This window comes from Phallusia mammillata, chromosome 4 (assembly GCF_965637545.1).
Source record: "Phallusia mammillata chromosome 4, kaPhaMamm4.hap1.1, whole genome shotgun sequence".
Lineage (NCBI taxonomy): Eukaryota > Metazoa > Chordata > Ascidiacea > Phlebobranchia > Ascidiidae > Phallusia > Phallusia mammillata.
Genome location: NC_137255.1, coordinates 25,218,807 through 25,229,407, shown reverse-complemented (window position 1 = coordinate 25,229,407; position 10,601 = coordinate 25,218,807). Strand labels below are relative to the sequence as shown.

The 10,601-nt window shown below is 38.7% G+C and overlaps 1 long non-coding RNA gene across 1 annotated transcript; it reads left to right on the top strand.

Moving 5' to 3' along the window:
* The first annotated feature begins 3,721 nt into the window (after window positions 1-3,721).
* Window positions 3,722-6,162, top strand: LOC145225367 (uncharacterized). Its single transcript, XR_013859874.1, has 3 exons — window positions 3,722-3,844; window positions 3,943-4,017; window positions 4,194-6,162. It is a non-coding gene; the product is annotated as an uncharacterized LOC145225367 (long non-coding RNA).
* The last annotated feature ends 4,439 nt before the right edge of the window (window positions 6,163-10,601 follow it).

Here is a 10,601-nt window from a genome sequence, read left to right as displayed (position 1 = left end):
GTGTTGGACACCCCTGCTATAAGTTTATCTTAACTAGGGTATACGTATTGATAAACTTAAACGGAGTAGCCTACGGAGAGTTTGACGGGGTGCAAATGATAACCCACCTTAAAACTAGTACATTTGTGTTTTCGTGACAAAACCTTGTTGCACGATACATTTTAGTTTTTATGATATGCTATTGTATTTCGTTACAGTTATTACCATATTAGATTTAGAAAGTAACACAACACATTTGGGCTTGCGATCAAGCTTACCAGCAATTTAAAAGGCAACAGAGTTCCATAAGGTTTGCTAGCTTATTGCCTGCCATTTAGCAAGTGAACATACTTTATTCCACTCAAATTCATCGACTGGACTTTACATTACAGTGTATTAAGCATGACCTTACAATCTACAATCGTAACAAGAACCTACAGTACAATCTGATTTAGCCACATGTAGTATGCGGGCAATTGACGTCCAGTAGAATGTTCATTGTTTAATCACCTGTTACATCACAATAAATTGTTGCTTTTCTGGAGAAAACACGACCAAAAAAGGCAACTTAATAATCATTACCAACTGGCTTATTTTACACATTAAAATTTTCTGTCATAAAATATCTATATCTATACTACCTTTAAGGCAAATAAAGCGGGAAAAATAAGAAGCTAAAAAAGAATTTAATTTTGCCCGTTAAACTTTAATTTCCCGCGCCACGTCACGCTTGAGTAAATTTAGCATCGGCTCGACCAATCAGAGCTCTTCAAGTTCTTGGCGTGCCAAGTCATTCCTAGTGTCAAATTCATTTGGTTCGTGGTGTTTGCGGCGTGCAGAGGTGACAGAATGGCAAATAAACAAGGTAGATACTTGCTTTTACTGGTTGTTATAAACTATGTGGCATAGTATAAAGTGCTGTCGACGCTCTAACTTTGAATGGGGTTTAAACCAAGATGTAAATATTTTGCTTGTACATTACGAAATTACAAAAAAACAGTTACGCGCTGTATGCGCTGAACGTCTAATTCAAATAACGTTTATGGACTAAAGATACCGCATACAACTGACATCAATTATACTTACAATATTATACTTAAGCTAGCATTCAAACCTAACTTAACCAGCAACTTAAAAACCTGGAAAGCATTTCACTAAACGATGCAGTTGCAATGTAATGCGCGGAAGGCATTGTGACGTCATACACGCGGGTGCGCTTTGAAATCGGCGCCGCCCGCGTTTTTGCCTTCTCTTTTAGGATTTAGTGCCTTACTTATCGCAATTGTTAGAACCTTTAACTTTAACACAACAATTAAAACCTTATTTTATTTACAGAACTCTTCTACTCCACGATCTCATCAACCTACGTTCATTCGCAACCTTCAACTTCAAATATTTATTTGTATGTAAACGTAGGAGTCTGTCGTGGGTCAACCGGGTTGCGAAACTGTTAGGCCTAACTTAGGTTAACTGGCGCTAGGATTGAGTGACCTATTCTTTGTCCGAGGAAGACCCGTAGAGGAAGTCTTTCACGTTCAAAGAATGGTCCAAGTCTGTAGGAGTGCTACTATTGTCAGCAAGTTGGCGCTAGGGCTAGAATAGAGTTGCACTCGTTAACTAAGGTTAGGTTAGGTAACATAGGTGGGGTACGTTTGGGATTCGCGCGCCACGTAGGGATTTAGCTTAGATCGATTTTTAGCTAGGTGTGGCGCGTTGCTAAATGGCTTTAGCTAAAATAAGGTGCGCATAGAAACACGGCTTGGGCACGGCTTCCACCGCATTGCACTGGCCGCGGTGTAGGCAGGACCCAGTACGGACACCGCTATTCTCAATGAAAGCCCAGGCCCGTGGGCATGAGGGGACCGGCTTTGCATATAGCCCGAAAAGTCCTGTGAGCCACCCTGATAGGGCGCAAACTGTTGTTAAAATTTCCAGCCCTGCGCTTGCGTAAAAAAGTGGGTCCTTGTGTGGGTCTCGAAGGGCAAGGGGCAGTGACACGCTGTTGTTGAGTTATACGCCCTAAACGTCACTGTCTCTCAAACAAAAGTGCTGCGCCTATACTAACTGTAATTATTAGGAAATCGTGATGTTTTTTCGGGTTTTGACCGGCTTGTATACTACATGCTTGTACATTCGTTTCAAAGTTTTCTTCACTAAGAAGAAGCCGCGAACTGGATATCAAGCATGTAATGTAAAAACTCGAAGCATGTAATGTAAAACTACTATTCGCAACACATTTTGATATTTGAAACATAGTTTTTATGATTATTTACGATTTTGATTATTCCTATGCCTCATACCCTTTGCTGGTCAAGCCCATTTTTTATTTGTGGACTTGAGGTTTACTTGTAGATATACTTACTTCAGTTCCGTATTCCTGTTTGACCCGGTCACCCAGTCATTAGGGGGCAGTGGCTATTTGGGTGGTTGTAAAACACGACAGACTCACCTTCTACTTTACTAGGCTAATTTGCGGCGGTTGTATGCAGGGCAGTTAGTTGAGGCAAGCTTCTATTGTGTATTTTTTCGTCGGGCGCGCAGGGACGATGGCGGTTCCAACATTTTTTTCAGAAACTAACCTACAAGTAACGAAACATACGCACTGCCGATTATGTGCGGAGATGAACGACATTAAATTTATAATCTTTTCCAACCAATTATCGTTTATTTCTTTGTCGTTTTCCCTCTTTCATCAACAAAACTGTGTGCGGAGTCCACTTTTTCTATCCTATAGTTTCATATTTATGTAGACCAGTTCTTGGGGGGTGTTGTGCCTTTTACATCAGCCGACAGGTTCTTTTGATTATTGTGTATTTTTTACCGCCCGTCGCTCGCTCTAACCATGCGAACCGCCATCGTCAAGTGTTAGAATCAGAATTTTAGTTGTGACAGAGTACGAGTTTTGCTGTTGTCCATTTTCAAGTCAACCTCTGTTAAATTGTAAGTTACCCATTGTTTATCTCCTAAATTGTAGAATACTTCACTTGTTCTTGTTTTTCAGGGCATTTGTCGAAAAATTGAAAGCCGTTTGTGCGTTTGATTTGAAATGTAATGTAAAAAATTGGAAAAAACACACAAACTACACAATACAATACAAGATTGTCAGGTAATTTGACATGTGCGTTTAAACCAAATAACCTTTTTCGCAGGTTTAAACTTTATGTTTTTGTTTTTCAGATATTATTTTTTATTCCACAGCACTAAACAAATTTTCTGTTTTTCAGGTTAACTCTTATTATGTTTTTCAGGTTTTAGGGCGATTTTTACATGTATTTTTGTTTTTCAGGTTTTAGGTCGATTTTTACATGTATTTTTGTTTTTCAGGTTTTAGGGCGATTTTTACATGTATTTTTGTTTTTCAGGTTATAAAATCTTTTTAACAAACGAATTTTTAAAAACTTGTTTTGTTTTTCAGGTTTAGGGAATTTGAATGATGTAACTTATCTTTTTTAGCTGTTAGGAAACATATTTATTTCGTTATTAATTTCCTATTTCAGATAACACTTTGTGTTTTTGTTTTCAGGTTTATAAGGATTGTCAATTTAACTGTTCACATAAAAACTTCGCACTTTATCGTTTTTTTAACAGGATTTAGGAAAAATAGTTTAAAAAAAAATTTCAGTTGTTTTTCTGGTTTAGAAAAATACGTGTTTTCAAAGAGTAGCGCTTTTTTAATCTTTTAACTTTAGTAATAATTTCGGTTTTTGAAAGATTAACGTTTTTTTTATTCTTTTGCAGGTTTTACAAAATGTTTCAGCTTTTCACAGTATTAGGTTTCAAGAAAGTTTTCTGTTTCCAAAGGTTTCTCAAAAGTGTTTACTGCTGGAATAAAAAGAAATAACAAGAGTCTTACAATCAAACGCAAGTACGTCCCAGTTGAAATTTATAGTCAGCATTCTTTGTTTTAATACACTAAAATATTTTTCTTTGTGATTAATTTCGTTCTTGATTTTATTTTTTCAGATGCTGAAGTTGACAATGACGTCATACGCCGACCAGGCCAACAAACAACCGCGAATTTCTGTAGAAACGAAAAAGGTAAATTATAACCAATCAAGTTTGTTCAAAATACAATGTAGTGTTAACATTCGTCGTTTCTGGTAATTAAAATGTAAAACCTCTTTTGTAATTGCTCGGGCTTACATTTTTGCGTTAAACTGTGTTGTGCTTTGGTTTGATGATTTAGTGTTTCAACTGATTTATCACCTCTTTAGACACCACACATCTGCCCTCATCGCTGGAATCCCCCCTGACGTCATCAGCGTCGACAATGCAACGTTTCATCGAATGACGTCACCAAACTTGCATTTCAAGCCGCCATAGCAACTTCCTGCGTCATAGTAAAGTTAATGATGTGACGTCATCAAAAATCCAACCAATGCATTCTTTACGTCATCGCAACTTCTACGTCACAGTGAAATTACTGCCGTCGGCACGGACATTCCAACTGAGCTTTCTTGACGTCACCGACTGTCCAAATGAGCTTTCTTGAGGTCATCGCCACTTCCTACGTCATAGTGAAGTTAATGATGTGACGGCACTCACAATCCAACTGAGCTTTCTTTACGTCATCGCAGCTTTCTACGCCACAATGACTTAAAAACGTGACGTCAAAGCTAATGCAACAAAACATTTAATCTCGCCATCACAACTTCCACGTCACATTGATGTCAATGACGTGATAGCATGATGTGGTATAAAATGTGGCTGTGCGTCTGTTCCGAGACTATTGCGATGTCACATTTCTGAAGGACACCAACTGTTACAAAAACTATTGGACTGTACTGGATTGCGAGACTATAGCGAGTAATTCTTGCCTGCTTGCACGCACAGGTAATAATTCGGCGGCAGTTGTTGCCTTTCGTACACAATTTATTTGAAAATCAGCAAAACGTGTAAAGGTGTTGTGTATGTGTTCCTGTTTACCTAAATGCAAAATGTGTGTTTTTATCGGTGCCGTGGACATATTTATTTGGCACGAGCTCACATATTCACAAACAGCTTCTATTTGATATGCACAGGTTAAGTGAAGCAAAGCTTAAAGTATCAACTTATACATTGTTGATACAATTTTAATAACATTGTAGATCTGGATAATTGTACCGACAAAACTTTTCTTTGCTGTGAGTTCAATGTTGCTTTTATGACATGTTTATACATTGCCCTTCTAATTTTTGTGTAAAATGATTTGTTTTGTACTTATGTGAGCATTTTATACGCCATGCGTGTTTTTCGTTTAAACACTACACTCGCTGCTTGCATTGTTACTAAGTTCCGCTTGTGGCAGTGTGAAGCCCTCTTAAGCATAACTTAATGAATCTGAAAGCTAGCATCCTATTTTGTTGCTACAGTAACAATGGAGAAAAAGTATCAATATTACAAACATGAGAAAGTAGTTGTAACTTTAAACGACACTGTATACCTTGAGTCTTATTTTTCGTTTAGTTGTGCGTTACTTTGATCCGAAAAATGATGTAACTTTTTTATTTTGCTTAACCATATTTTTAAAAAAGTGATGCATTGACAATATCTAACTAATGACAACGTTTGTCAACTTAATTTGGTTTATTTTCCGTTTTTTACATTCATCTGAAAACAATTTCAGTCTCACTACATTTGCAACTTTTTAAAAATTTCCCAATTTGCAATTTAAAAAAAAAATCGGCATAGCCTGCGATTGCTTTGTTTAGCTTTTGTTTTAATGTCGTGCTACAGGACTGCAGAGATTCGAAGACATATTTTTAAAAACGTAATTCATTAACAATATTAAACTGAATCTAATGACAACGTTTGTCAACGTAAATGTATTTTCTTTCGTTTTTTTTACATTCATGTAAAAACTATTTCAGTCCCACTACATTTGCAACTTCTACTTGTGCAAAATCTGTCAATTTGATAGTTTTTTAAAAAAATACTCAGCATACGGTTGCTTTGTTTTGCTTTACTTCAGAGCATCTAATATTAATAACTTGTTGTCAGAAGCTGCCTTTAAATTCAGCTTTTCGGATTTGTATGAAAACATTTTCAATATGCCTTATTTACAAGTTGTCGTTTTTCCGTTCTATACCATTATACTATTTCACTCTACCACTCAATAATCAAAATCTACTTCTCAAAATCTGTTTGCTATATTTCATTGTGTGGTTGATTCAAATAAAATTTGACGTCCTGTCGCATTTTTAAGCAATTTATGGTACAATGTTATGAGTAGTTGTATCCAACTGTGATTTTCCACTTTACCACTCTACATCCACTAAATAAAACACGTATTTGTAATAATTCATTGTGTGGTTAATTCAAACAACAATCCGGCTAAATACTTTTGATGCTTAACTGAGGTGTTGCGAATATTCAAGGAAAGGATTTTTGAAGTTTGTACTTTCCAAAGCACCATATCTGAAATAGGGTCGCCGGCCTTAATGCCTTATTGCGTTTTTAAAATAATTTATTGTACGGCGTATAATTGCATCGTATTTACTCACTGTTCAAATAAGTATCCTGGCAATAGCGGCTAGAATCAAATGCGAATTTCACTTGGAGTTGTTAACTCAATACAAGTATATTTGATAACCAACAGAATAAAATTACGTTGGGTTTTGTGAAGGTGTGGCCCGCCTTCGTACAAAAACGCATACAAAAAATTCACTTTTTTCTATTTTTTTTAACTATTTTGGGTTTATTAGTACAAATTTTAAAACCTTGGTTGTAATTTAGGATTGGTTTAAGTAAAAGGAAACCAATTAAAGATACAAGACAATAATGTGAGATAATGAAATCTGGATACGACAATATATAAGATCGATATGGAGAGTATATACACGAGCCGCGAAATGTAGCAAGGAGTTTAAAAGATTGAAGCAAAATTCACATGTTTCACCGGATTTTACCAGAAAACCCTAAGGAGGGGTCAAAAAATTCAAGAAAAATCCGGTTTTAGGTGGGTTTTCACAGGAATATTCCAGTTTCAAACTGGTTTAGACCGGTTTCTGCCTCCTACCGAACCTCCAAACCGGTTTAAACCGGAATCGGAGAGACAAAATTGTGACCCGATTTTCGGAAATACCTAAGGCTATAGCCTTTCCGTTTTTTCGACTTTCGGGGGTCAAAAAATATAAGAAAAATCCGGTTTTAGGTGGGTTTTCACCGGAATATTCCAGTTTCAAACTGGTTTAGACCGGTTTCTGCCTCCTACCGAACCTCCAAACCGGTTTAAACCGGAATCGGAGAGACAAAATTGTGACCCGATTTTGAAAAAACCCTAAGGCTATAGCCTTTCCGTTTTTTTCGACTTTCGGGGGTCAAAAAAATTAAGAAAAATCCGGTTTTAGGTGGGTTTTCACCGGAATATTCCAGTTTCAAACTGGTTTAGACCGGTTTCTGCCTCCTACCGAACCTCCAAACCGGTTTAAACCGGAATCGGAGAGACAAAATTGTGACCCGATTTTTGGAAAAACTTAAAGCTATAGCCTTTCCGTTTTTTTTCGACTTTCGGGGGTCAAAAAATTCAAGAAAAATCCGGTTTAAGGTGGGTTTTCACCGGAATATTCCAGTTTCAAACTGGTTTAGACCGGTTTCTGCCTCCTACCGAACCTCCAAACCGGTTTAAACCGGAATCGGAGAGACAAAATTGTGACCCGATTTTTGGAAAAACCCTAAGGCTGCAGCCTTTCCGTTTTTTCGACTCTCGGGGGTCAAAAAATTCAAGAAAAATCAGGTTTTAGGTGGGTTTTCACCGGAATATTCCAGTTTCAAACTGGTTTAGACCGGTTTGTGCCTCCTGCCGAACCTCCAAACCGGTTTAAACCGGAATCGGAGAGACAAAATTTTGACCCGATTTTTGGAAAAGCCTAAGGCTATAGCCTTTCCGTTTTTTCGACTTTCGGGGGTCAAAAAATTCAAGAAAAATCCGGTTTTAGGTGGGTTTTCACCGGAATATTCCAGTTTCAAACTGGTTTAGACCGGTTTCTGCCTCCTGCCGAACCTCCAAACCGGTTTAAACCGGAATCGGAGAGACAAAAATGTGACCCGATTTTTGAAAAAAACCTAAGGCTATGGCCTTTCCGTTTTTTCGACTTTCGGGGGTCAAAAAATTCAAGAAAAATCCGGTTTAAGGTGGGTTTTCACCGGAATATTCCAGTTTCAAACTGGTTTAGACCGGTTTCTGCCTCCTGCCGAACCTCCAAACCGGTTTGAACCGGAATCGGAGAGACAAAATTTTCACCCGATTTTTGGAAAAACCCTAAGGCTATAGCCTTTCCGTTTTTTCGACTTTCGGGGGTCAAAAAATTTAAGAAAAATCAGGTTTTAGGTGGGTTTTCACCGGAATATTCCAGTTTCAAACTGGTTTAGACCGGTTTCTGCCTCCTACCGAACCTCCAAACCGGTTTAAACCGGAATCGGAGAGACAAAATTGTGACCCGATTTTTGGAAAAACCATAAGGCTGTAGCCTTTCCGTTTTTTCGACTCTCGGGGGTCAAAAAATTCAAGAAAAATCCGGTTTAAGGTGGGTTTTCACCGGAATATTCCAGTTTCAAACTGGTTTAGACCGGTTTCTGCCTCCTACCGAACCTCCAAATCGGTTTAAACCGGAATCGGAGAGACAAAATTGTGACCCGATTTTTGGAAAAACCTTAAGGCTATAGCCTTGCCGTTTTTTCGACTCTCGGGGGTCAAAAAATTCAAGAAAAATCCGGTTTTAGGTGGGTTTTCACCGGAATATTCCAGTTTCAAACTGGTTTAGACCGGTTTCTGCCTCCTACAGAACCTCCAAACCGGTTTAAACCGGAATCGGAGAGACAAAATTGTGACCCGATTTTTGGAAAAACTTAAAGCTATAGCCTTTCCGTTTTTTTTCGACTTTCGGGGGTCAAAAAATTCAAGAAAAATCCGGTTTAAGGTGGGTTTTCACCGGAATATTCCAGTTTCAAACTGGTTTAGACCGGTTTCTGCCTCCTACCGAACCTCCAAACCGGTTTAAACCGGAATCGGAGAGACAAAATTGTGACCCGATTTTTGGAAAAACCCTAAGGCTGCAGCCTTTCCGTTTTTTCGACTCTCGGGGGTCAAAAAATTCAAGAAAAATCAGGTTTTAGGTGGGTTTTCACCGGAATATTCCAGTTTCAAACTGGTTTAGACCGGTTTGTGCCTCCTGCCGAACCTCCAAACCGGTTTAAACCGGAATCGGAGAGACAAAATTGTGACCCGATTTTCGGAAATACCTAAGGCTATAGCCTTTCCGTTTTTTCGACTTTCGGGGGTCAAAAAATGTAAGAAAAATCCGGTTTTAGGTGGGTTTTCACCGCAATATTCCAGTTTCAAACTGGTTTAGAGCGGTTTCTGCCTCCTACCGAACCTCCAAACCGGTTTAAACCGGAATCGGAGAGACAAAATTGTGACCCGATTATTGAAAAAAACCTAAGGCTATGGCCTTTCCGTTTTTTCGACTTTCGGGGGTCAAAAAATTCAAGAAAAATCCGGTTTAAGGTGGGTTTTCACCGGAATATTCCAGTTTCAAACTGGTTTAGACCGGTTTCTGCCTCCTACCGAACCTCCAAACCGGTTTGAACCGGAATCGGAGAGACAAAATTTTCACCCGATTTTTGGAAAAACCCTAAGGCTATAGCCTTTCCGTTTTTTCGACTTTCGGGGGTCAAAAAATTTAAGAAAAATCAGGTTTTAGGTGGGTTTTCACCGGAATATTCCAGTTTCAAACTGGTTTAGACCGGTTTCTGCCGCCTACAGAACCTCCAAACCGGTTTAAACCAGAATCGAAGAGACAAAATTGTGACCCGATTTTTGGAAAACCCCTAAGGCTACAGCCTTTCCGTTTTTTCGACTCTCGGGGGTCAAAAAATTCAAGAAAAATCAGGTTTTAGGTGGGTTTTCACCGGAATATTCCAGTTTCAAACTGGTTTAGACCGGTTTCTGCCTCCTACCGAACCTCCAAACCGGTTTAAACCAGAATCGGAGAGACAAAATTGTGACCCGATTTTTGAAAAAAACCTAAGGCTGTAGCCTTTCCGTTTTTTCGACTCTCGGGGGTCAAAAAATTCAAGAAAAATCCGGTTTAAGGTGGGTTTTCACCGGAATATTCCAGTTTCAAACTGGTTTAGACCGGTTTCTGCCTCCTACCGAACCTCCAAATCGGTTTAAACCGGAATCGGAGAGACAAAATTGTGACCCGATTTTTGGAAAAACCTTAAGGCTATAGCCTTGCCGTTTTTTCGACTCTCGGGGGTCAAAAAATTCAAGAAAAATCCGGTTTTAGGTGGGTTTTCACCGGAATATTCCAGTTTCAAACTGGTTTAGACCGGTTTCTGCCTCCTACAGAACCTCCAAACCGGTTTAAACCGGAATCGGAGAGACAAAATTGTGACCCGATTTTTGGAAAACCCCTAAGGCTATAGCCTTTCCGTTTTTTCGACTCTCGGGGGTCAAAAAATTCAAGAAAAATCCGGTTTTAGGTGGGTTTTCACCGGAATATTCCAGTTTCAAACTGGTTTAGACCGGTTTCTGCCTCCTGCCGAACCTCCAAACCGGTTTAAACCGGAATCGGAGAGACAAAATTGTGACCCGATTTTGAAAAAACCCTAAGGCTATAGCCTTTCCGTTATTTCGACTT